General features: G+C 41.0%; 1 protein-coding gene and 1 pseudogene across 2 annotated transcripts in view; one reads left to right on the forward strand and one right to left on the reverse strand.

The window, feature by feature from the left end:
* Positions 1-1,287: 1,287 nt before the first annotated feature.
* Positions 1,288-25,542, forward strand: part of Specc1l (sperm antigen with calponin homology and coiled-coil domains 1 like) — a 141,446-nt gene continuing 117,191 nt past the window's right edge. For both annotated transcript variants that reach the window (XM_020169872.2, XM_074060801.1), the window contains exon 1: positions 1,288-1,421. The gene's annotated coding sequence lies outside the window, so the exon portion shown is untranslated. The remainder of the gene's footprint in view (positions 1,422-25,542) is intronic.
* Positions 19,118-19,611, reverse strand: LOC109690491 (small ribosomal subunit protein bS18m pseudogene; annotated as a pseudogene).

Consider the following 25,542-nt stretch of genomic DNA (forward strand, 5'->3'; position numbering starts at 1 on the left):
CCATCACAAAAAAGAAATGGTGAAGTGGCTTAAGGTGTAGGCCTTGAGTTCAAATCCCAGTACTGCAAAAAAAAAAAAGCTTTAGCTGAGCATGGTTTCTCATGCCTGTAATCCCAGTTACTCAGGTGGGGCATTCCAGCTCAGGCAAAAAATTAGCGAGATCCCATTTTGATAAACCAGGCATGATGGTGCACAACTCTGATCTCAGCTACAAGGGAAGCCATCATGGTCTGAAGTCTGCTCCAGGCAAAAATGCAAGATCCTACCTTAAAAATAACTAAAGCCTGCTGGGCGCTGGGCATTGGTGGCTCATGCCTGTAATCCTAGCTACTCAGCAGGGAGAGATCAGGAGGATCAAAGTTCGAAGCCATTTGTGAGACCCTATCTCGAAAACACTCATCACAAAAAAGGGCTGGAAGAGTGGCTCAAGTTTACTGTCTGCCTAATAAGCCCGAGGCCCTGAGTTTGAACCCCTGTACTGCCAATAAAACCCCCAGTGTGTATAGAATAGTAGTATTTGTGTATTTAAAAAAAGTAAAAGAAGATGTATGTCTATTTGGATATTTGTTTATAAAGTATCTCTGAAAGGATATTAAGAAATGGAATACAGTCAGTTGCATCTGGGAACTACAGGTATCTGGATTGAGATGGTGCTATGAATTTGCTGGGCGCTGGTGGCTCACACCTGTAATCCTAGCTACTCAGGAAGCAGAGATCAGCAGGATCGCAGTTCCAAGCCAACTCAGGAATCTAACATGATGTAAACAAAAGCAAAATCTATTGATGTGATTCAGACTGTCAAAGGAAGAAACACAATTGCACAATTGCAGTGGGTTTATTTGCGGCATATATTTAAGTCTCTACGTGGTTTTTTTGTGATGGACTGGGCGTGCCAGGAGGGCAGAGCTGGTGCGACTTTCCTTCCCACTGTCTGGTTCACGTCTAGCACAGTCCTTGGTACACTATAAATATGTACTGCCTGAAGAACAGACCTATTTGCTAAGGAAAAAAGAACCTTTGGGACTAGTGAACTCTCCATGCACCACTCAGTCTACAGCCTCTTTGTGCACCAGCGCGAGACCTGACGCGTGCGTAGTAGCTACAAAAGACACAAACCTGCCATGTGCAGTTCGGGGTCGGGCGGGGGACGCGAACCAGCAGGTGGGGCGTCGAGCGCCTGCGCAGTAGCGGGACGCGGATTGGACGGGCATTGCGCCTGCGCAGGATGCGGCCGTGAGGGGCGGGACAGAGGCGGGCCGGGGGTGGGGGCCGCGAGGGAGGCGGGGCGGGCCAGGAGAGCGGCGCCGCGGGGTTGGCTGCTGCCCTGAGGCCGGACTCAACGGATCCGGGCCGAGCCACCGGGCGATCTCGTTACCCGGCCCCAGCCCGGAGCCAGAGAGCGAGCCAGGCGGTGCCACGCGGTAAGAGCCAGGGCCCGGTCCCCTCCGCTTGCGCCCGCGGGTCAGTTCATCTCCTCAGCGCCGCCCGCGCGGCCAGGCCCGGGAGGCCCCGCAGACCCCGGCGGGCCCTGCGCCTGCGCCTGTGCTGTCCCCCATCAGGGCTCCCCCCCCAACAGCTCGTCTCGCGCCTGCGCTGTCCCCTTCCCAGGCTCCCGGGCCGTTCCGCGGAACTCGGGGGAGTCTTGCTGGTGTTGGGGAATCCCGTGGTTCCGGTACCCGGTTTCCCTGCCGAGAGGCTGGGCGCGACCCCCTCTCTGCTTTGTTTCCTCGCGCTGCGCGAAGGACTGGGGCAGCCGCCTCGTCGCCCTGGTTCCTCGTTCCGGGGTCCCGAACACCCGGCGTGGAGAGCTGGGGCCACGAGTGATGGACCCCAGCCTGCTGTGTTCGCTGTTTCCGCTGGGGCCGCGCCCCTCTGGGTTGGGACCTGGTCAGCCCGAAGCTGGCAAATGTTCTTTATTCTCGAGATTTGGTTAATTGCATGAAAGTGAATTTGAATAATCCAGTGTATTGCCGACGGATTTTTTGCATTTCCAGCAACCTGATTGTCTAGCTTACGTGGTTAAGTTTGAGATATTATAGTTATTTTTGGGCATGATTAGGAAGTTTCCACAGAGATTCAGCCTACTTACAGAGGTCACAGAGAATTCCTGTGACCATATGCAGAAAGCCTTCATTTCTTGATGCCCCTTACAATTTATCCTAAAATACAGGAGGGGCCAAGAAAATTTCCCATAAATTTGCTGCCCAGTTGACTACAGGAATAAATGGTTTTGTTGTGAAAACAGTATGGTAAGCTATTGGTAGTGTTTCCTGAGTTTGCAACAGATTCAAGAACCTTTAAAAATGTTGGTCGTTTTGGTGCACACCTGTAATCCAGCCTACATTTTATAGCGAGAGCCTGTCTTAAAAGAAAAAAAAAAAAAAGTTGTAAGTTGCAGAACCCAACAAGGTTTACTGTCACTCAGGAGGGTGCATCTTGAGATGAAATCAGAATTGTAATCTTCACAGACTACAGCAAGTCATTTTTAAAGAGGTAGGGGTGGGGCTGCAGAACTACATGGTTGTTCCTCTAATCCTCTTTCAACAAACGAGGGATAGAAGAAATTATTGAACGTGTACAAACTTTCTTATTATTCCCTAAACAATTCACATTCATTTTCATTGTATTTTTTAGTAGTGTAAGTAATCTAGATTTGATTTAAAGTATACTGGAGGATTTGCATAGGTTATATGTAAATACTTTACCATTTTCTTTCCTTTTTTTTTGGTTGGAACTGGGGTTTGAACTCGGATTTGAGTTTGCAAAGCAGACTTTCTACCTCTTGAGCTACACTTCAATTATTTAGCATGCTGGATGCCCTGGGTTTGATCCCCAGCACCAAAAAGACAACCCCCCCCAAAAAAAAACAATAAAAAGATGAAAGTATGAAAGTAATACGTGTATGTTATAAAGTAGCCCATAACAGAAAAGAATATGGTGAAAAAAGAAGTAGAGTGTTGATCTGGAATTTTTTTTTTTCTGTAAAAAAATGCCAATCCAGTAATTTTTTTTCCCATAAAATGTCTCCTTTTCTGCTTTGATTTAGTGTATACAAAGCAGTCTTTTAAGGCTAAGAAACTTTAGATAGTTGGCGTATGCTCTGTAATGCTTGCTTGTGTATACCGTAGGTCTGTAGTGATTTTGTTGACATTCGTTTTCAGTATGTGGTTACTGTACTATAGAACACCTTTATCACTGTATGTGTTGGTAATAGTCCAAATATGTGAGTGTCAAGTACAGAGTCATAGTGAGTGGAGAGTAATTATAGTATCTGTGGTTAAGGTGAAGTTTATTTCAGAATTTCTGTTTCAAACTTGAACTTTTAGGATGTGTGTCTGTAGTGTATTGTTTTGATATTTCTCTGAAGCAGAGTTCTCTACAACTGATCTGACAAAGTACATTTGAACAGATGATTCAAGTGATAGTATTGCATAGATTCAAAATTACTATCAGGGTTGTATGCTTTTTTTTTGTGGCACTGGGGCTTGAACTCAGGGCCTCACACTTGCTAAGCAGGCACTCTTACCACTGGAGTCACTCAGCCAGCCCTTCTTTTGTAATGGGTTTTTCCAGGATAGGGTATCTTAAACTATTTGCCCAGGGCTGGCTTCAAACTGTGATCCTTCTGATCTCTGTCTCCTCAATAGCTAAGATTACAGGCATGAGCCACCGTTGCGTGCCTAGGGTTGGGTTTTCTTAAGGCATAAGACTTGCCTTATAATCATACATGTATTTAAATCACATGGCTAACTTGCCGAAAGTGTTACCAGAACAGCTCACCTCTGCAGGAGGCTGGAGAGAGTTGCTTCTTGGTTTTATAGCTTTGGGCAAGTCTGCTTTCCTTTCCGGACCTTCATTTCCCCATCCTTAAAGTTCCTGGGCATACAAAGGAGCCTCAGGTGCCAGTTTTAACGTTTAAATGAAACTTTTGCAGTCTTCTTCAGCTGGGTAGACATGGGTCTTTCACCAATTCCATGACACTCTAGTCCTTCCTCAAAGATTGGGGGCCTGGCAGGCTACATGGTAAACTAGAAAAGAATAAAACTCAGAGACTCCGGGTCAGGCCCCTCAAATGGAGTGTTGAGTGGTACTTAATGAGAAAAACGGGACAGTGTAGGGAGTTTCTCATAAAGCTAAATTTACTCAAAGGACTATCATGTCTTAAAAAAAAGTCCTACTTTCTTGGTGTTAAAATTAAGCCTCCAGGGCTGGGTGTGGTGGTAACATGTCTGTAATCCCAACTACTCTGGAGGAGGATCATGGCTCAAGACCACCCTAGGCAAAAAGTTAGCAAGATCCCCATCTCAGTCAACAAGCTGGGTGTGGTGGTGTGTGTATCTGTAATCCTAGCTATGTCAGAAACGTAGGTAGGAGGATTAATGTCTGAAGCCAGCCCTGGAGGCCCTATCCAAAAAAGAGCTAAAGCAAAATGGTTGGGGACCTGCTCAAGTGGTAGAGAAGTACCCTGAGTTTGAACCCCAGTACCAAAAAATAAAAAAAGTTAAGCATTCAGTTGGGCATGGTATTGAGTGCTACTTGGAAGGTTGAGACCTGAGGAGTGCTTTAGTCTGGGAGTTCAAGGCCAGACTGAGCAAAATAGCAGCAAGACCCTATTTTTTTAAATTATTTTATTATTCATATGTGCATACAAGGCTTGGGTCATTTCTCCCCCCTACCCCCACCTGCAGCAAGACCCAATTTAAAAAAAAAATTAACCCTCTTTTTTGAAAAGATGGTGATACTAAATTGTGACTTATGGTAATTATAAATGGCAAATATAAGATGGGTTATTTTATTGTGATTTTAAAAATAAAGCCTAGAATCTCTTGTTTTGCTACTCTAGTTAAGGAGTTCAGGAAAATATTTCTTGAGCTGTTGCTTCTAAGATGATTCAGTTGTTTTTGTTTTGTGGTACTAGGGATGGAACCCAGGGCCCTTCACGTGCTAGGCTACATTCCCCATCCCTTTTAAAAGTTGGTTTTTGAACTTAAGGCTTTGTGCGTGTAGGCTGGTGCTCTACCACTTGAAGCACACCTTTTGGAGATAAGGCCTCACTTTTTGCCCAGGCTGGTCTGGACTGCAATCCTATTTAATGCTTTTCACCATTGCTGGGATGACAGGTGCACACCACCACAGCCAGCTTTTTTCGAAAGCCTTTTTGCACTGGCTGGCTTGGAACTTCAGTCCTCTTCTTCTGAGCCTCTCAAATAGGATTACAGGTGTGAGCCACTGGTACCCAGCAAGATGTTCTTTTTGTTTTTTTGGCAGCACTGGGGTTTGAACTCCGGGCCTCATGCTTGCTTAGGCAGTCGCTCTTACTGCTTGAGCCACTCTGCAAGCCCTTTTTTATGAATTTTTTTTTTTTTTTGAGATAAGGTCTCACAAATATTTGCTGGCGGCTGGCTTTGAACTGTGATCCTCTTGATCTCTGCCTCCTGAGTAGCACCAGCGCATGGTTCTGATCATCCTTAAATGCAGCTCGCTCTTACTGAATATAAAATGTCAGATTTTTTTTTTGATGTGTATGTGCCAACAAAATTAAGTCTAGGTAGGGAAATTCCTGGTGGTTTGAGTTGTTAGTGCTGAACAGACTAGCTGGGAGGTGAACTTCCATATGATTCTCTGGTTCTCCATCAGCTTTTTTTTTGTGGTACTGGGGTTTGAACTCAGGGCGTATACTTTGAGCCACTTCACCAGCCCTTTTTTGTGATGGGTTTTTTCCAGATAGGGTCTCTCCAACTGTTTGCCTGGAGTGGCTTTGAACTGCAATCCTCCTGATCTCTGCCTCCTGAGTAGCTAGTATTATAGGCATGAGCCACCAGTGCCTGATCAGCTCAGAAATCTTTTAACATTGTTGTCTCAGTCTTTTGCTCTGGGAAACAAGATAACAATCAAGAAATTAGTCTTGAGATGCACAAGGCCCTGGGTTCAATCACTAGCAGTTCTCCCCCCCAACAATTAGGCTTAAAGTTTTTGAGGGGAGATGGGTATGGTAGCATATGTGTATAATCTAAGCACTTGAGATGCTAAGGCAGGATGAATGATTGCAAGTTCAAGATCAGCGTGACCTACATGGCAAGACAATGTACTCCCCCGCCCAAAAAAAAAAACCGAAAGGAGTGGGGTGGGAAGAGAATGCTGAGGGAGAGGTATGCTGAGTGGGAGGGTTGGCTCTGATTTGTTCTAAAGTGAATATAACAGATGATCTCTATCTGTGAAGTTTTTAAAATTCATGGTGGTCTGCTCTACTCTTATCCCAAATAATATTTAGAATTGTAGAAGCATACTCTCAAAAAGACCTGCAATGGATCATAATGTATCAAAAGCTATATTTTAAAGTATCTTGAATTACAATTAATAATGTAAGCTCTAATGCTTCATAAGACTAATTTTTGCATTCTGGGGGCTCTCAGCCACCTATGAGTTCTCCATTTGCAAAGGGTAATTTGGTAACTCTATAAAGGAAATCTGTGTATGGGAGAAGAGAGTGAAGATCTTTTAACAATGATTTCCTGGATCTTTTCCCACATCTTTGTTGTAGTTCTTTTTGTTTTTTTTTTTGTTAAATCCAGAAGTTTGTTTATGCCTGTATATTTCTAAACTATTAAGCTATTCACAGCCACTCTTCCATTTAAAACTCTTCAAGTTGGGCTACTTGGAAGACTGAGATCAGAAAGATTGTGGTTCCAGGCCAGCCAAAAAAGTTTGCAAGACCACACCTCAACTGGAAAAAAGCCAAGTGTGGTGGTTCACACCTGTCATCCCAGAGAGAGTGGGAAGCTTAAAATAGGTAGATTGTGGTCCAGGCCAGCAGAGGCAAAAAGTGAGACCCTATCTCAAAATAACCAGAGCAGAAAGGTCTGGAGTCATACCTTAACCAATAGTGTGTCTGCCTAACAAGTATGAAGTCCTGAGTTCAAACCTCAAATCCTTCAGTTGTCCCCACTGTGTTCCTTATAAGGCCTTTTTAGTTTGGTGTCCAGAACACTTCATCATTGATCTCTGACTTGTGCTCATTGAGCTGTAAATAATTTTATTTATTTATTTTTGCGTACTGAGGCTTGAACTCAGGGCCTCCACCTTGAGCCCTTTTTTTGTGTGTGTGATGGTTTTTTTTGAGATAAGGTCTTGAGAACTATTTACTTGGGCTGACTTCGAGCATGTTCCTCCTGATCTCTCCCTCCTGAGTAGCTAGGATTACAGGCGTGAGCCACCAGTGCCCGGCAATGAATAATTGTTGATCCCTTGAAATCTCTCCTCTCTCTTTGTCTCCCTCTGCTGGAATGTTTTCTGACTTCAGAAAACTACTGTCAAAATTCACCTATTATCTTTCAACGGAAGACTGCCCAGGTCTTTTGGGCGCCTATAGACTTGTCCAGTACCCTGTTCATCTAGAATTTGGCACATTGTGTCTTATCTGCTACCTCCACTGGATGATGGCATGGCAGTGTTAGCAGAATGCATACCTTGACAGAAAGTTGTTGAATCTCCTGGGTGCATAACAGTGTTTGGGAGGGCTTTGTTAAGGAGGAAGTGAACCACTTAGTCCCTGCCCTTAAGGAACTTTTCACTTCACTTTCACTTGCCCACCTGCTCACCTTGAGACACCTTCTAGTAGTATATACCAACTGTCAGAGTCCATTTGATTGCTTAATTCAATTTTATCTCCTGAAGGAGGGAACTCTGTTTCTAATGTCTGTTTATTATCGAGAAACCAGATGGCCTTCATCTTTCCTCCCAACTCTGGAAACAATGTGCATTTGGTACAGATTGCTTCCTTTGTTGTCTTATTTGTCTTCTACCTTTTTTTTTTTTAATGTTTGGTGTGTTTGGACAAGTAGGGGTTTAAGAGATTAAGATATTAAATTTCAGTTTTGTCTGTTGTATGTATAGCTTAGGGAAAACAAAAGTTGAAAAGGAAAAATACTTTGCTTCTAAAAAGAAGATTCATTATTATACTTCTTAAGAACTGAGTTTACCCAAAAGGCCCTGTTCAGGCTTAGGAAGGAGATACGTAAACTGACAGCACAGGTAAGATTCGTCAGGGAATATCTGTTAAAAACTATAGCTGTTCCACTCTTCCTCTCTCCCTTCTTGTATTCTTGGGGGAAATCCCACTTCATCAATGGATGAGATTTGAGGAAAAATTTAAGTAGAATTATTATTTTTTTCTGTGCTGTGGATTAAACCCAGGGCATTGTGCACACACTGTACTAGTGAGCTATACCCCCAGATGGAATCATATTTTGACATTTCTTATTTTCTTCATTTAATACTTTTTTCATTAAATTACCCGCAATTACTTTAATTCATTGTTTTTAATGACTTCATAGTGATACTGTGTAGTGTAAATATGCCATTAATTCATTATGTTCAGCAGATAGTTATCAAGTGTATGTGTACTTTTCTATGGACTGCGACAACAGCATTAAACAAAATCCCCCACTGTGTTCTTAGAGTTTACTTCCTTTTTTTTTTGAGACAGTGGATTTGTTATATAGACCAGGCTGGCCTTTAACTTCTGGTCTCAAGTGATCTGCTTGCCTGGTAAAAAAGAAAACTGGTGAAAAGAAACCTCTTGCAATTACTTTAAGTGGAAGTAGGGAGGGAGTTGAGGGGAGAGACAATGGAGGCAGTGTAAATAATGTACAATATAAGTCTAATCAGAATTGTCACTACAAATCCCCCCCTGTATAATGAATAGATCCTAATAAAAATTAAAAAAAAGATTAACTCTAGCAGCTGGGAACAGTGGTACAAACCTCACCAGCTACTGTTGCCTTATCTCCTTCCTTCACTCTCCTCTCTTCCCCCCAACACTGTACCTATTTTACAGTCCTGGTTTTTGTTATTAATATTTAAGTTGATGTTCACACTCAGTGTATGCCCACTGTGGGTATACTTTACTTTGATCTGTTCAACTTCTTCCATTACTCTCCCTTACTCCTTTACCTCCCACCCCCCATTCTGCAACATCTTTCAGTACACATCCTTCTATCCTCTACCTTCACATCTTATGTTATGCAATATTACTGATGCTCTATCATTTTCTCTTCCTTTCCCTCTTTCCCCAAGTTCCATAGAGTAGTCCCACTGTTACAAACATGTTCTATATCTCAGTTTATATATGATCATTCTTGTTTTTGTGTATATTTTATCTTTGGAGCTATCTTCCCTGTATGAGAGAAAACATGCGGGTTTTGTGTTTCTGATTTGGGCTTACTTCAGTTACATGATGTCCTCCAATTACATCTATTTACCTTCAAACTACATGTCATTATTCCTTATGACTGAGTAATGCTCCATTGTATATATATACCACAATTTCTTAATCCATTCATCAGTTGTAGGGTACCTGGGTTTTTTCCAAAGCTTGGCTATTGTGAATAGTGCTGCAGTAAACATCAGTGTCCAGGTGTTTGTACTGTATTCTGTCTTATGTTCCTTTGGTTAGATAGATGCCCACCAGTGGTATCAGTGGATCATATGGCAGGTCTGTCTCTAGCTTTTTTTTTGGAATCTCCATACTGCTTTTCATAGTGGTTGTACTAATTTGCGCTCCCACCAGCAAGCGTATATGGAAGTGTTCCTGTTTCCCCACATACTCACTAGCATTTGTTGCTGTTATTACTCTTGAGTATAGCCATTCTAACTGGGGTGAGATGAAATCTTAAGTGTTGTTTTGTTTTGCATCTTCTTTTATAACCAGGGGAGTCGAACACTTGTTCATGTATTTACTGGCCATTTGTACCTCTTCCTTCGAGACTTCTCTAATTCATGTGCCCATTTCTTCATTAGGGGGTTAATTCTTTGAGGGCTGAGGTTTTTTTGAGTTCCCTATAGATTCTGGATATTACTCCCTTATTGGATGAGTAGCTGGCAAAGATTTTCTCCCATTCTGTGAGCTGTCTTTTGAGTCTTGTGACTGTTTCCTTTGATGTGCAGAAGCTCTTTAGTTTAATGCAGTTCCATAGAGTTTACTTTTTAATGGCAGAGGTAGAAGATGGTGGTGGTGAGAAGTCAAGAAAAGTAATTATGTAGTATAGGATTCCACCAGAACAGTTTTGGTAGTCTGTATAGTGTACATGAAGTGCCAAAGACTAGAGCACTCTAAATGATGTTACTTAAGTTATTATAGTCAGTTGGATTGGTGTTTATTACCTTGGAGACAAAAGTGGAAATACTTTCATAAAATGAAAAACTGAAAATGTTTAGCTGGTGAATGTGGATCTAGAATTTTTTTGAGGGATAAACTGGTGAGCTTGAATTATAAATGTGCAGTCCTTTGTAATAAAATGAAGATTTCTAAATTGTGATCAAATCTTCTTACTTGGGTGATAAGTAACAGAAACTCTTCACAAAAGAATAAGTGAATTATGTGTTTTAAAACTTTTTCATGGGCCTGGCGCCAGTGGCTCAAGCCTATAATCCCAGCTACTCAGGAGGCAGAGATCAGAAGGATCGAGGTTTAAAGCCAGCCCAGGCAAATGGTTCATGAGACCCTACCTCTAAAAACCCTTCATAAAAATAGGGCTGCTGGAGTGGCTTAAGGTGAAGGCCCTGAGTTCAAGCCCCAGTACAGCAAAAAACAAAACAAAAACCCAGTTTTTCATGAATGCTGCTAAGAGTTTGGGGGACATGTCCAAACTTCCAGGCCCATTCAGGAGTCTTGTTTTCTTCTTACGTTTTTAATTATGTTTTATTGCCCTACTGATTATTAAAATGATACTGTATAGTAAAACCTACTTAAAGTATTCATGCTAAGGGTTAGGGAAAATGATCTGGGTCACCTAGGGTGGTTAGATGTGGAGGAAAAATGATGTTTTCCCTCACAAAGTTGGGTTTGTATGTGACCACATTGAGCGTGTGCTAAGCTCTCTCTCTATTGGCCCTAGAAGTAAGGCAATTAAAATAAATATTAAAAAAATTTTTTTTGTTTTTACTTTGAAAAGAAGAGTTCAGCATGGTGGTATAGTTTATAACTCCAGGATTGATGGTTTGAAGTTATCCTGGGTTATATAGTGAGACCCTGTCTAAAAAAAAAAAAAAGAAAGAAAAGAAATTAGAAATGCATGTTTTAGCTGGGAATGTGGCTCAAGTAGTAGAACCTTTGTCTAGGCCAGGCCCTGGATTCAATTCCCAGTACTGAAAAAAAAAAGTTTAAATAGAATTATATATTTTTAGATACACGTTTACTCAGCCTTTCTCTTTCTCATTACATTTGTGCCTAGATGGGTTGAGTTCCCAAACTTTATTTATAAAACTATTTTACTTGATAAGGTTTGTGAAGTTAATGTTGATAACAGTGTGAACTCTAATCATGTATAGCAGCATATTGGAAAAAGCATTCATTTTACGTAAATCTTTCATTAAATGTGTTCTTAAATGAATCTTGAGGTAGTTAGCACAACTGTTTCCTTGTTTTATAAATAAGGAAACAAGGTTAAGAATACAGAGCTAACCAGTGGCTAAGCTTGGATTTGAGCCCAGGTTTTGGACTAGAAACCCTGTTTTTTTCCCCCCCACTTTAATATGCTGCCTTTGAGGTTAGAATGTGTTCATATGGTTGAAGGAAGTATACTGCTGTGTAGCCTGGAGAGCAGAACACTTGTGAATTGAAATATTTGAGGAGTTTTCACATGGAAAAAGGACTGGTTTGTTTTGTGTTGTTTTGAAACTTCCTGTGGAAAATGGTAGTTACAGTTACATTTGGTTCCCTATCCAGGAATTGGAGGGCTGCCCTTCCAATTTACCACCTAGTAGCAGAACCTGTGGGGTGTGGTAGGGTAGATGGCAAATTAAATTTATCCTGCTCTGTTTTAACCAGAATTTGCTCACCTGTTTTGCTCCTCATTGCTTCTTCCCTTTAAACCCCTCCTTGCCTGGCCTCCTCTTTTCTCTTAACTAGCTTCATGTCTTCTTTCCCTTAAGCCATTCAAAGACATTTTTTACTACATTAAATCAACTTTTAGTAATATTTAATGATACTTTATTTTCTTTCCTTGGCAACACTGGGGTTTGAACTTAGGGCCTCATGCTTGCTAGGAAGGTGCTTTTACTGCTTGAGACCCTCTACCAACCTTTTTTGGTGCCGCCGCACCCGCCCCCCTGCAACTATTTGCCTGGGTCTGGCTTCAAACCACAGTCCTCCTGATCTCTGCTTCCTGAGTTACTTGGATGACAGGCGGGAATCACTGGCAATACGTTTTTTTAATTGGTTATTTTTCTCACATTTGGAATGTCCTCATTTCTTCCACTTTAAAAAAAAAAGTAACCATAAAGTATGAATGTGGAATTTGTAATTTTTCTAATACTATTTCTGTGTGGATTTTTTTTTTTTAAAGCTGGGAATAAAAACTGCAGAGTGGGGACTGTGGTATAGGGCACATACTTAAGCATATGGAAGGCCTTGGGTTTGATTAGCACCTCCTCCCCATACAGGCCCACCCATCTCCCCAAAAAATGTCTTCATTTTTTGGTAGGCTAGGGAGAGGATTTCAGAAATAAGTATGAGATGCTCTTCTGCAAGGTTAATGCAGTGTTGTTCTTACCCAAGGTTTATTCTCCTTAGAGCCTTTTTGTTCCTGCTTGCATATGATTGTACAAAATATTATATAGAGAAAGCTATGTGGATGCTGTGTTTGGTCAAAAAAGCTGATGACTGCAGGAGACTGGTCAGTGGTGGCAAGTTGTGCAATGCCATTGGAGATAGAATTTGCAGTTAAACTGAACATGTTTGCAGGTGAACTTTCAGAAAGTGGTGTGGTCAAAAAGAAAAAAAAAAAACCTGTTCTCTCTCAAATAGCTGATGAATTTTGTATTGTAGAAGCTGTTTCCCTTGTCTTTAGTTCACCTTTTTAGGTTAGTTACCATAAGCTTGGAATTAAAATTAAAAATTTTTTTTTGGTGCTAGGGATCAAATTCAGTGCCTTGCTTATGCAAAGCAAGGGGTCTATCACTGAACAACACCTATAGGCTAGATATTGTTGAATTATCAAGTGTCTTTATAGTGCTGGGTCAGAGATGAGTTTGGGTGAGTAGAGATTATGGGGGGAATGGAGTTGAGAAATCCATTGCCTTACAACAAGGGAAAACAGGTGAGAAAGTTTGCAAGAGTCTCTGTTTAGGTACAATATGATGGATTTTTTGTTTTTATTTTTTTATTTTTGGAGTGCTGGGGATTGAACTTAGGGCCTGGCACATGCTAGGGATCACTCTACCACTGAAGTACATTTCCCGCTCCTAGTAGATACTTTTAAAAGTAAATGGAGTTACACTGCCATTGTCTGGAGACTTGAAATCATTGTGAATACCTAGAATTCCAGCTAACTGAGAATAGTGCAGGAACCTTACATTTCAGGTGATGTTCAGTGATGTGCAGCCCTTCCAGCTCCCTTAGAATACTATTGGTGAGTGAGGGGAAGGACCTTGCTACTTTGGAGGAAGCTGATTTGATGTAGTGTATCTCTGATTATTACCTGCTCCTGAATCTGCCTCTTGCTAACTTTCTCTCTGTAGTTCTAGTCTGGTCTTTTGGATCTTTCCAAGATTGACAGCAGCTCTTTACTTCTGAGTTGAAGGTTGTCTTTGTGTTGTTCCCAGAGCCCTCTGGACTGGAGGCAGCTTGGTTTATTAGATTCTTTCCTTACAGTCTTATTCTAGAATTGCATGCAGGTCCTCTGAAAAGCACAGATCCCTGTCTGTCCTGATCCAGACAGAGTAAATAAGTCATTTATTTTCACTTGGGACTATATTAATACCCTTAGAGCAGTGCTGCTGTGCTACATGGACACGGTGAATTTATGGTCAGCTCACACTCCTACATGGCCTCACAAAACCAAGTCTTAAGTAGAGTCCTTTCACACATCCAGCCTTTTCTTGGAGACTCATGGATAATATGATCAAATCTTGACCTTTGATGACATCTGCACACTTCAAAAATCCACTTTCTTTTTTAGTTGCCACTTCAAATTGGAGGAGTTGGAAACTCCGTGTACCCTCCAAGGCTCAGGGTTTCCTACCTATGATTTCAGTTACAGACACAACATTCTAGGTTGCATATTACTTATTATTAGTTTTTAAATGGTATGCAAGGATAGTAATTGATTCCTGGGTTTGGACCCAGCAGATTGGCGACCGTGTTTTGTGTGCTGATCCTAGGAAGTCTGAACATCCAATATGTGGAGGGTTCTTGCAAAGCACTACTATGCCTTTCCTTTACAGGCTGCTTCTGCCTTAGCCTCCTCATGAAAGGGTTGCCTCTTTATTCCCTGAACCAATTTGTGACATTCTGAATCATTGGAGTAACAGATTTTCTTCTCTCTTCCTTCTGTTTTCCATCATCTTTTTCTTCCTCATTTCTTTTTTGAATCATGATTTCTTGAGTTGGTGTCTGGAGAGGCATTCTTTTAATTTGCACTGTTCTGGTATCATATGTAACTGATGATATTCTAGGTAGGGGGACTGACATTACCCTGATGGGTTACTTAAGAAGTTTTCCTAGTAATCTGTCTACACCACATGGCTGTTTCCTTCCTAGCTGTTACAATGCCTGCCAACCTGCTTTGAAAAATTAGAAATGAGCAGGGGTTCTCAGCCTCCCCTTGTTTCTACTGACAGGATCTCAAAGGCCTCAGTCTATATGTAACAAACAGTGTTTTCCCTACCTATTTTCACATCAGCTGCTGATAATAGGTGGGATTTGGAAAAGGGAAAGAAGGAAATTTTGGGCTTTTAGAAATAGCTGAGACTTGAACAATGGAGAAGTAATAATGAGCTTTCCTAAATCAAGTGACAGAGTTAACTGAGGGAGAGGAAGACATGATAGAAAAGGGATCAATAAACTTTTTCATTAAGGACCAGGTTGTAAACATTTTAGTCATTGCATGCCTTTTGGTCTCTTGCAAATAATCATTTCTGTCACTATAGCTTCAAAAGTAGCCACAGACAAGCAGCAGAGTGCCTGCCTAGCAAGTATGAAGCCCTGAGTTCAAACCCCAGTACTCCTCCTCCCCCACAAAAAAATAGCCATGGACAATATGTAAATAAATGAATGACTGATTTTGCATAGTTTTTCATGTTGTGAAATTTTCTCAGTTTTTTTTCCCAATCATTCAGTAGTACAAGACATTTTTTGTGGACTGAACAAAATAAGCGATGTTCTGGATTTGGCCTATGGACTATGTATGGGTTGCTGACCCTGTCATAGATCACAGAGGAACAGGAAGCAAAAAGAATTGGTTAGAGGGTGTGGGAATCCATACCTGGGGATCATACTTAGGGTGGTGTGAAAAAGGAAGATATTTTTGTGATGTAATGAAAGTTTTAAAGGAAGACATTCCTTCATTTATGTGTATGCCTGATGAAATCTTGTTATTTATTAAAGTAAAATCCATTTTCACTATGGGAAATTTTGTGCACATACAAAGTAGAATTGTAATAAAATACCAGTGGTGATGTAGTTAATGCTAAGCTTCACCAATGACCAGTTTTAGGCCCTTTTCATATCTACATGCTTTTATTTTATTATTTTTATTTACTTATTTATTTGTGCTGCTGTAATTGAACCCAGGGTCTCACACATGCTAAATATGTGCTTTGCCACTGATCTGCTTCCTCAGCTGCATGTGAATTTAGGATAACTTGTTAAATTCTACGAAAAAGTCAGCTGTAATTTTGGTTTTGTGTTGAATATATAGATGAAGTTAGAGCGAATTGACTTCTTTCTTGATAGTATTCTGGCTTTTGACCTGTGAACATGGTATATTTCTCAAATTTCTTTTGATCTTTAATTTCTCTCTGTAGTATTTTGTGAGTTTCTTTCTTTCTTTCTTTTTTGTGGTACTGGGGCTTGAACTCAGGGCCTTCACCTTGAGCCACTCTACCAGCCCTATTTTTGTGAAGGGTTTTTCAAGATAGGGTCTGGCAGAACTCTTTGCCTGGGCTGGCTTTGAACCACGATCCTCCTGATTGGTGCCTCCTGAACAGCTAGGGTTACAGGCATGCTTCATTGGCGTCTGGTGATGATACCGGGGTTTGAACTAAGGGCTTCATGCTTGTTAGACAGGAGCTGTATCACTTGAGCCATTCTGCCAGCCATTTTTTGTGTAGAGTGTTTTCGAGATAGGGTCTCTCAAACTATTTGCCAGGTTAAGAAATAGCTAAGCAGCAAAGCATTCAAGGTACTATATGGCTTTTTTTGGCTACAAGTGAAATGTGAGGAGAGAGAAATGACAAAGATGAGGTTAATAGCTAAAAGAGAAGCAGACTGGAAAGATTTGAAAACCTTTCAGCCTACCTTTGTAAAGAATAAAAATGGCCGGGTGCCGGTGGCTCATACCTGTAATCCTAGCTACTCAGGAGGCAGAGATCAGGAGGATCACATTTTGAAGCCAGCCAGGGCAAATAGTTCGAGAGACCCTATCTCAAAATTACTCATCACAAAGTGCTGGTGGAATGGCTCAAGGTGAAGACCCTCAGTTTAAGCCCTAGTACCACCAAAAAAAATAAAGAAAGAAAAGAAAGAGAAAAGAAAAGAAGAAGAAAAACACGTTAGGGAGTGAATACTAAGGGTGTGACCAAGAGACCCTTTGCTAAAATGATTAATGTGGAGAGAAGAAGTAGGTTTTATTTGTGAAGACAGTGGGAGGAAGACCCCTAAGGAATTTCAGAGACTGAGGCAAATAGGTTCTTGAGGTCAAGGTTTCCAGAGTACTGCCTGTGGACCTCAGCATTTGCTGCCTTGTGCTATCTCTGGATTCTGCTCCCTGAATTCCAGTGTAATGCCCCTCAGCCACCCCGACCATGACTCATCCAGGCCCAGGTGCAGCCCAGGTGCTTGTCTGAAGGGTACAGACAATAAGCCTTCATGGCATCTTCTTGGTGTTGACTCTGCAGATGATGTGCAGAGTCCATGAACTGTGGGGCCATAGCAGCCTCCCTCGAGATTTAATGGATGTGTTAGACAGCCTAGGGGGCCCAGATAGAAATTTGTTGCAGGTTCAGAGCCATCACAGAGCCCCCACTAATGTCCAGTGGAACTGTGGGGTCAGGGCTGCTGCAGAGACCCCAGCATTACAGAGCCAATAGTGTGCAACTCCAGCCTATGAGATCTACAGTGTGGCCTGTGCTCAGCAAAGGCCACACTTAGGGGTGGGGCTGCTTGAGTCTTGGGTCCATATCCAACCCGTGTGTGCCCAGAGGTGAGCATGGAGTCAAGGAGGGTTATTCTGGAGCTTTATGATTTAATACTGTTTTCCCAGTTTGGTTTTAGACTTACCAGGACCACCTGTCCCTCTTTTCTTATCTCCTTCTGCCTTTCAGAATACTAATGTCTTCCTGCGCCTGTCCCACCGTTGCAGGTGTTTTGTTTATTTGTTTGTTTTTTGTTTTGAGACAGGGTCTTGCTGGTGTAGCCTAGGCTGATCTCGAACTCAAGGTCCTTCCAGTTCAGCCTCCCAAGTGCTGGGATTACAGACTTTTACCACTAAGCCTTACTCAACCATTGCATTTTGTAAGTAGATTACTTACAAGTAAATTACTGTGTAATTTTATTTTCACACAGCTGAGGGGAATTTGCCTTAGAGTGAATCATGCTCTGAGTCTTACTTCTATTTGATTTGGATGAGACTTTGGAATTTGTAGTTGATGCTGGAACACTTAAGACTTTGAGGCTATTGGGATGGAATGAATGTAGGTGAGAAGACATAAATTTGGGTGCTAGGGACTAAATGCTATGGCTTAATGTGTCCCCCAAAAAACCATATGTCAGAGATTTAATCCCCAGTGCCAAAATGTTGAGGGGGGGTGGAGCCTGATGGGAGGTATTCATGAGGGTTCCAGCCTCACCCATGATTATTAGCAATGGTAGAAGGGGTTAAGGCTGTGAGTTCAACCACTTGCTGTCTCATACTCTCTTACCCTTTCACCTTCCACCATGGGATGATGCAGCCCCTCAAATCTTGGACTTCCCACCCTCCAGGACCATGTGTTAAATAAACTATTGTTTATAAATTAGCTAGTCTGTGGTATTTTGTTATAGTAGGACAAAATGGACTGAGAGTTTGTACAATTTATTTTAATCTCTTAATTGTTTGATAGAACTCCCTAGTAAATCCATCAGGGTCTAGAACTGTCTTTGTGGTGAAGTTTCCTCCCCCATACCCTTTTTTTTTTTTTCAGACAGGGTCTTGTTATGTAGCCCAGAGGCTGGCTTGGAACTCCCTATATAGCCCAGGCTAGCGTCAGACCACCCAAGTGCTGGGATTATAGGATGGGATTGCAGGGATGAATCACTATGCTCAGTACACTGAAGGTTCCCCTCTATCTTATTAATTGGCTTTATTTTACATTCTAGAATTGGCAGAAGTTTATTCTACAGAATGCAAAATGTGTTCCCATTTGGGAAAATTTTTAACCATAAATTCAGTTTCTTTCATAAGTATCAGGACTATTCAGGTTATCTTTTTTTGTGTTTTTGGTGTGTGTGTGGGGGTACTGGGGTTTGAATTCAGTTTAGCTTATGTTTGCTAAGCATGCATTCTACCATGAGCCATGCTCATAGCCCTTTATGCCTTTGTTATTTTTTGAATGGGGGTCTCCCTTTTATACCTGGGCTGGCCTGGGCCATGATTCTCCTGTTTATGCTTCCTGCCATAGCTGGGATGACAGGTGTGCATGTCCAGCTTTTTATTGGTTGAGATGGGGGTATTGTTGACTTTTTGCAGAGTCTGGTCTTGAACCTCGATATTCCTGATCTCTGCCTCCTGAGTAGCTGGGATTCCTGAGTAGGTAGCATTACACCATGCCAGGCTCTTTCTTTCTCCTTTCCCCTTCCCTCCCCTCCCCTCCCCTCCACTCCTCTCCCCTCCCCTCTTCTTCCCTCTTTTGTCTTTCTTTCTGTCTTTCTCTCTCTCTCTCTTGTTTTTTTGGTGAGGCAGGGTTGTGTCTCCCAGTGTAGCCCAGACTGAGGTTATCTTTTTTTTTTTTTTTGTGGTACTGGGGATTGAACCCAGAACACTGTACCACTTGAGCCCTGAGGTTATCTATTCTTGCAGAACTTTTATGTTTAAGAATTTTACTTCACCAGTTCTTTTTTATTTATTGGTATAAAGTTGTTCACCATAGTCTCTTACTCTTTTTTTTTTAACTATAAAATAAGTTTATTGGCAGTAACTTCATATTTCCAATATTTGACGGTACAAACTTTAGGGTCTTTGAGATATGCAGAATCCTTGTATGTAACTGACATAAACCCCATTATTTGAGCTCTCTTAATTGTTTTTGTTATTTCTGTTTCTTCCCACAAAAACCTGTGATACGTCTTCAATAAATGCATCCTGTAAATGGAGAAATAAACTGGGACAAAAGCTGCACATTCTTATAATCTCCACGTTTCCCACACAAGATCTATTTCTTAAAGAGGTTCCTTATAAGGATCTTCCACTGGAATGGGCAGGCCCTCGTTGCTGATTACCTGTTTATGTTGTGAACAACCTCTTTTCCATAGCACTGTGAGAGTTCCACGATCTGGAAGACAGACAGAAGCCGCGTTTCCCAGTGTGTCAGCTTCTTCCTCCCCAGGCCATTTCAAACGGCAACCATAGCTACCATAGTTCCTCTGTTCTTCCCACTCCTTTCCTTTTTCTAAAGGCCTTGACTCCTTGTTCTTTAATTACTGAAGAATCTTAGTGGTCTCACCCTTCTCATTCCCAGTGCTGAGAATTTGTGTCTTCTCTTTTTTTTGTAAATTTAAAAAATTTTTACGGTGAGTGTGGATAACAACTTAATGGTTTTATTGATTTTAAAGATCCTATTTTTTATTTCATTGATCTCCATTTTTCCTTTTTCTGTTTTATTGACTTTTGCTTGTTTATCATTTCCTTTCTTTTGCTTACTTTGAGTTTCATATGCTTGTTTCTTTTTTTTTCTTTTGTTTTGTGGTATGGAGTTTGAACTCAGGGCTTTGAGCTTGCTAGGTAGATGTTCTACCACTTGAGCCATGTCCCCAGTACTTTTTTTGCTTTAGTTGTTTGTCAGGTAAGTTATTGTGTTTTTGCCTGGGACTGGCCTCAGCTCTTCCTACCTGTGGCTTCTTGCATAGCTGGAATCACAGGTGCACACCATCACACCTTGCTTGGTGGTTAAGATAGGGTCTCATTAACTTTTTGCCTGGATTGGCTGTGAACCATGATCTTTCTGATCTCTGCCTCCCCAGTAGCTGGAATTATAGATATGAGCTACAGTGCCTGGTTTCTTTTTCTTATTTCTTAAAGTAGAAGCTGAGATATTTCTTTGAGACCTTTCTTTTTCTGATATGTTGTGTTAAAATTTTCCCATAAGTATTGCTTCAGTACTGCCACAAATTTTGATTATGTCATGTTTTCTTTATTCAGTTCAAAATCCCTTCTAAACCCTGCTTTTTTTTTTTTTTTTCCAATACAGTCTGTGTCTGTATTGCCCAGACTGGCCTCAAACTGCTGGATTCATGCCATCATTCTCCACCTTCTTAGTAGCTGGTATTCTAGGTACACACAACTGCACCTGGCTAACTCTCCATTTGGTTTGTTCTTTGACTCACAAAGTATTTATTAATATACATTGTTAGCTTCTAAGTATAAATATTTGAGAGCTTTTCAGAGATCTTTCCAGTATTTTCTAATTAATAAAGAATCCAAGAAAACACTTCATTCACAGTGCCATTATTTTTCTCTCACTCTTTTTTTTCTGCAGTACTGGGGTTTGAATTCAGGGCCTCTACCACTTGAACTATTCCACCAGTCCTTTTTGTGTTGGGAATTTTCGAGAGAGGGTCTTTTGAACTGTTTGCCCAGGCTGGCTTTGAACTGTGAGCCTCCTGACCTCTGCCTCCTAAGTGGTTAGGATTACAGGCATGAGCCACTGGCACCTGGAATCCATTATTCCATCTTAAAAAAGCAGTAGTTCAAGAAGAAGGCTGAAAGCTCACAAAGAGACCTGTGCTCTGTGCTAGTCAGGGACATGTGACCAAAGGCCAGTGAAATGAGTCAAGTAGGGTAGAGGGAGTGGACAGGAGGAGAAAGGGACAGATAGATAGCAGGGCAGTCAGAGGAAAGGTAAACTAAATTTAGATCCTGGATTAGGAGGGCAGAGAATGGTGAGGGAGGGCTGTGTTACATTAGACTGAAGCAGCCATCAAAGCATGGGAGTGAGATTTAAGTTAGGATTCCGAGGTACACACTTGGAATGGAACAGTGTAGTTTTAGTTGCCTAGAAGAACCACTGAAGCTTCATTTTATAAATCAGAGAGTAGAAGGGAGAATTTTGTTTCTGCTAGTACCACAAGAATATGGAAGTAGTAAGAAACAAGTTTAGGATAAAGGGAAATTTGTCTTGCTGGTTGTAGAGGAGGAAAGGAAACTAAGGCTTTTGTACCATTGTGTGCTGAACTTTTCCTTGTTAGTACACATACATTGTTTGATGTAGTTCTTGTAATGTCCTATATGGTATTTCTTTTCCTTTTTTTGAAATAGTCTCCCTGTTAGCTCAGGATTACCTACAACTCACAATCCTCTTGCCTCAGCCTCCTGAGAATTAAGAATACAGGTGGTACTATAATGCCTGGCTTATTTATATTACTTACTTCCACTTACAAATGAGAACACTGAAAGTTGGAGATGAGTAATACGCTCAGAGCCACATAACTAAACTGGATTTAGCTTTTGAACATAACAATGATCTCAGTTCTTTCCACTGGATATGTAAATTCATGAGTTTCTACCAGCTTCTTTTCTCAGGCTACTGCTGTTTGACGATCTTTTTCTGTTCTGTACACGTCATACATGATCCAGAGCTATACTTCCACTCTTCTCTTTGCAAAACTCTTGACTTTGTGCTTTGAAGGAATTGCTGTTTTTTAAGTGAAAGTAATCAAATTACTCTTTTATTTCAGTAAATCAGATCACATAGGAAAGATTCTCAGGGACATATTTGTGGGGTTTTGGTAATATTTTGAACCTACAAAATAGGTCCCCCCCTCTTTCTTTTTTGAAACAGAGTCTTACCATCTTCTCTAGGCCGATCTCAAACTCTTAGGTTCAAGCATTCCTCCTGCCTCAGCCTCCTGAGTACTAAGTGCTAGGACTACAGATGTGTACCATCACACTCAGCTAGAATATAGTTTTTGAAGGCATAGATTTTGAAGACTTCCATCTGATAAACTGGGGGTAGACTGCTATGAAGTGTGTTTGGGAGTCTGTTCTTAATATCTGCTATCAGTAACATTTTATTGAAATTCCAAAGTTTGTATTGTATAATACTGTTCTGAAATTTTACTTGTTAAATTAGAATGAAGCATTGAAGTAACACCTTAATTATTTTACACATTCTGTTTTCTTAATACCTGATTGGCTGTATTATATTGATAGTGACAGGTAATTGAACTGTATTGCTTGAACTTGGCAACAATACATTTTTGCAGCAAAGATACACAATAAAGCTTACCCTAAACTGGTAAAAGCAAGTTAGTGTAATGTGGTGTTTTAGCATTTTAAGAGGTACTGTGGACCATGACACTTTGAACTTGGAAGGAAGTGCTTTCCATTGATTTCCTATTTTCCCTCTCATATCCTCATCGTGCCACTAAGTGGCTATGAACTGTGTTGTGGGTGATTAACTGATCTGTCCTGTAAGAGTTAGGATTTACCTCTGACATGGTTATACTTTAGCAGTGATTTGGGCTTTTTACGTTTTAACTTTGATTTTTGTCTGCTTTTAAAGTGTTTGATTACAGTCTCCATATAGTTATTGAGTGATATCTTTAAGATACTTTCCCTGATTGCTTTTTATACAGGACCTGTGCATTCTAGGAGAGGTCTATGTGCTACCTGAGGGTCTGTTGGTAAGTGCTAGAAGAGTTATACCCAAGTATTGGGGACTTCATGAGGAATGGGGACCAGGTGTAATTGTGGGTTTGGAAGACAGGTCCTTTCAGCTGTACTTCATGAGATAAAGGTAGCATGAGATGGGATGTAGGAGAAGGGGATTTCCTTGAGATTGGTTTTGAAGGATGAGGGACATTGTGGTTGGGGGAGTAGAAACATTGGGGTTGGAGAGAGCTTTGTGAACCAGGCAGAGTACCCAGTAGAGAGTGGTTGGTTTAATATAAGAGAAACAGGTATGCTGCTCTGAACTTACAGTGTTTGGAGAAATCCCAGGTGGTGGCTTGGAATTGTAGTCAGGTGGTATTGAGGAGGACTGGTTTGTCAAACAGGGAGATGCATACTCAATATTTAATACTCTTACTGCTTATGGCAAGAAACTTCTTCCCATCTTTCTTACTGTTGGCTCACTGTGTAGTATTCCTGTGTTCTGGCCTCTCTTCCCTTACCAGTGCCTTTCCTTTCTTTCCTGTTGTATGCCAGGCCTAGGTTGCCAGGTAAAACACAGGATGTCCAGTGAAACTTGTGGCGTTAGAGGGCAGGAATACAGTGGGTTTTGACCATCCATTTGGAACTGCCAGTCTATCCCAGGCCACCTGGGCACAGATAAGCAGTGAGGCCCTGTGGTCCCTCTAGATTTCATTCTGGAGATAAGACAGCCGTTTCTCGAGCTGTCATTTCCTAGAAAATGTGGTTGGAAATGTCACTCTAAGGGAGTGAAAGGCCCTGTACATAGTCTTTCCATTGGCTTTCAGCTCTGACAGCTGGCACCTCAAGTAGATTGTGCAAGGGAGGCCCTATTTTGAGGTACAGAGAGATGAGCCTTTTCCCCCCAGTTTGAACCATCCCCATAGTCCAAGGTTTCTGGGCCTCAGCACTATTGTTTATTTTATTGTTTTTTTGTGGTGCTGGGGATCAAATTCAGGGCCTTGTGTATGCTAAGCACACCCTCTTCCACTTAGCTGCACTCCCAGCCAATACGATTGTTTCATTCCATACAATTCTTTGTTGTCTGCGACTTTCCTGTGCATTATAGGATGTTTTGCAGTATCTCTGCCCTCTTTCACAATCAGTGTCAATGTTAGCCCTCTTTCTGCCCCAAGTTGTGACAACAAAATGAAATGTCTCCTGTGGTGTAAAATTGTCCTTTTCTCTTTTTGTTTTTTGGGTGCAAAGATACAGAATTTGTTTAGTCAAAAGGAAAAGAGACAGAGCTCTCACTGGTAAAAGGGGCCCCGAGAGGGTTGCCCTCTTCTCTTGAGTACTATTGCTTTTTATTCTGTAAACACAAAGAAAAAAATCCTCCATAGCACTTTTTAATCATTTTACTTTTATAATAACCAGTAAAATGCTTGTTGAGAAGACTTTATGTTTACTAAACTGAATTTAAATTCTAAGCTATTTCAACTTGCTTAGTTTAGAAAGTCTTCCTTTGTGCCATTGTCAGAACGTTCTCAAATCTAAAACTATGCATTTAAAGCATTTTTTTACATTGTTATGTTTAAATCATTTGTGAAATATAAAAAAGTTTCATTTTGTATTTTGGAGTAGAGTTTGTTACAGTTATACAAATATAAATTATAAATTATTAATATTATTATTGTTATTTGCAGTACTGAGGTTTGAACTCAGGGCCTCACACTTGCTAGGCAGGCGCTCTACCACTTGAGCCACTCCACCAGCCCAATAAATTATTTTTTAACTAAACATGGCCAGCAGTTAATTTTATGAATACAATATTATGAAAGTTTGTAACTGCCTGCCAAAAGTCTGAGCATAAAGCCTCATTTGAAGGAGTCCTGAATAAAAATTTTCTTTTTGTAAATATTAAGAAACCTTGGCTGAGGAGGGAGTGGCCCAAGGAGACAAAATTTCTTGCATTCTGGCAGTTTGAACTTTGGGAGACAGTTTGTTTTGGACTAAATCTGGAAAAATCATTTGTGTATTGTAGCCAGAAAATCTTTTAGGCTTTTTCCAGCCTTGTCATTTGTCTGGAATGTTAAGTATTAACGGGAATTTAATGGCCTTTTCAGCATCTTGCATTAAAAAAGAGAGATCTCCAGAAATGGATCTGAGAGATCTTGGTGTAAAGTGAGGTGTTTTTTTTTTTTTTAATTTTTATTCTGTTACTCTATGAAAAGCAGGAGGAGGAAGGGAAGTTACATGGTTATAGTTAATTAACTCTCTTTCCCCCAGCATCCTATTTATACTTACGATGTAGTGGAAAGAACTTAGACTTTAGGCAAGCTGGTTGCTTCCCTCTAACCATGATTTCTTCCTCCTTTCCAGCCCCTGGGGTGATTATGAGAATCAAATGTTGCTAGTATTTTTGCAGCATGGGCCTTGTTCATTGGCACTTGGCTCTCAAATTTAAATGACAGTTTGAGGGCAGCCTGGGCAAAGTTCAGGCAAGACCCTATCTGAAAAACAAACTAAAAGCAAGTGAGAGCTTGAATTCAGTAATCTGTACACCGCCCTCCACACACACAGAAAGTATACTTTTTATGCACTCTCTGGATATGGATATGTTGCATAATTCATAAGAAATGTTAAAAATGTGTGTGCATTGATGAATTCAGTATAGGATCAGTTGGTTGCATTATGATTTACTTAAGATTTTTTTGCT

This window comes from Castor canadensis, chromosome 18, assembly GCF_047511655.1.
Source record: "Castor canadensis chromosome 18, mCasCan1.hap1v2, whole genome shotgun sequence".
Lineage (NCBI taxonomy): Eukaryota > Metazoa > Chordata > Mammalia > Rodentia > Castoridae > Castor > Castor canadensis.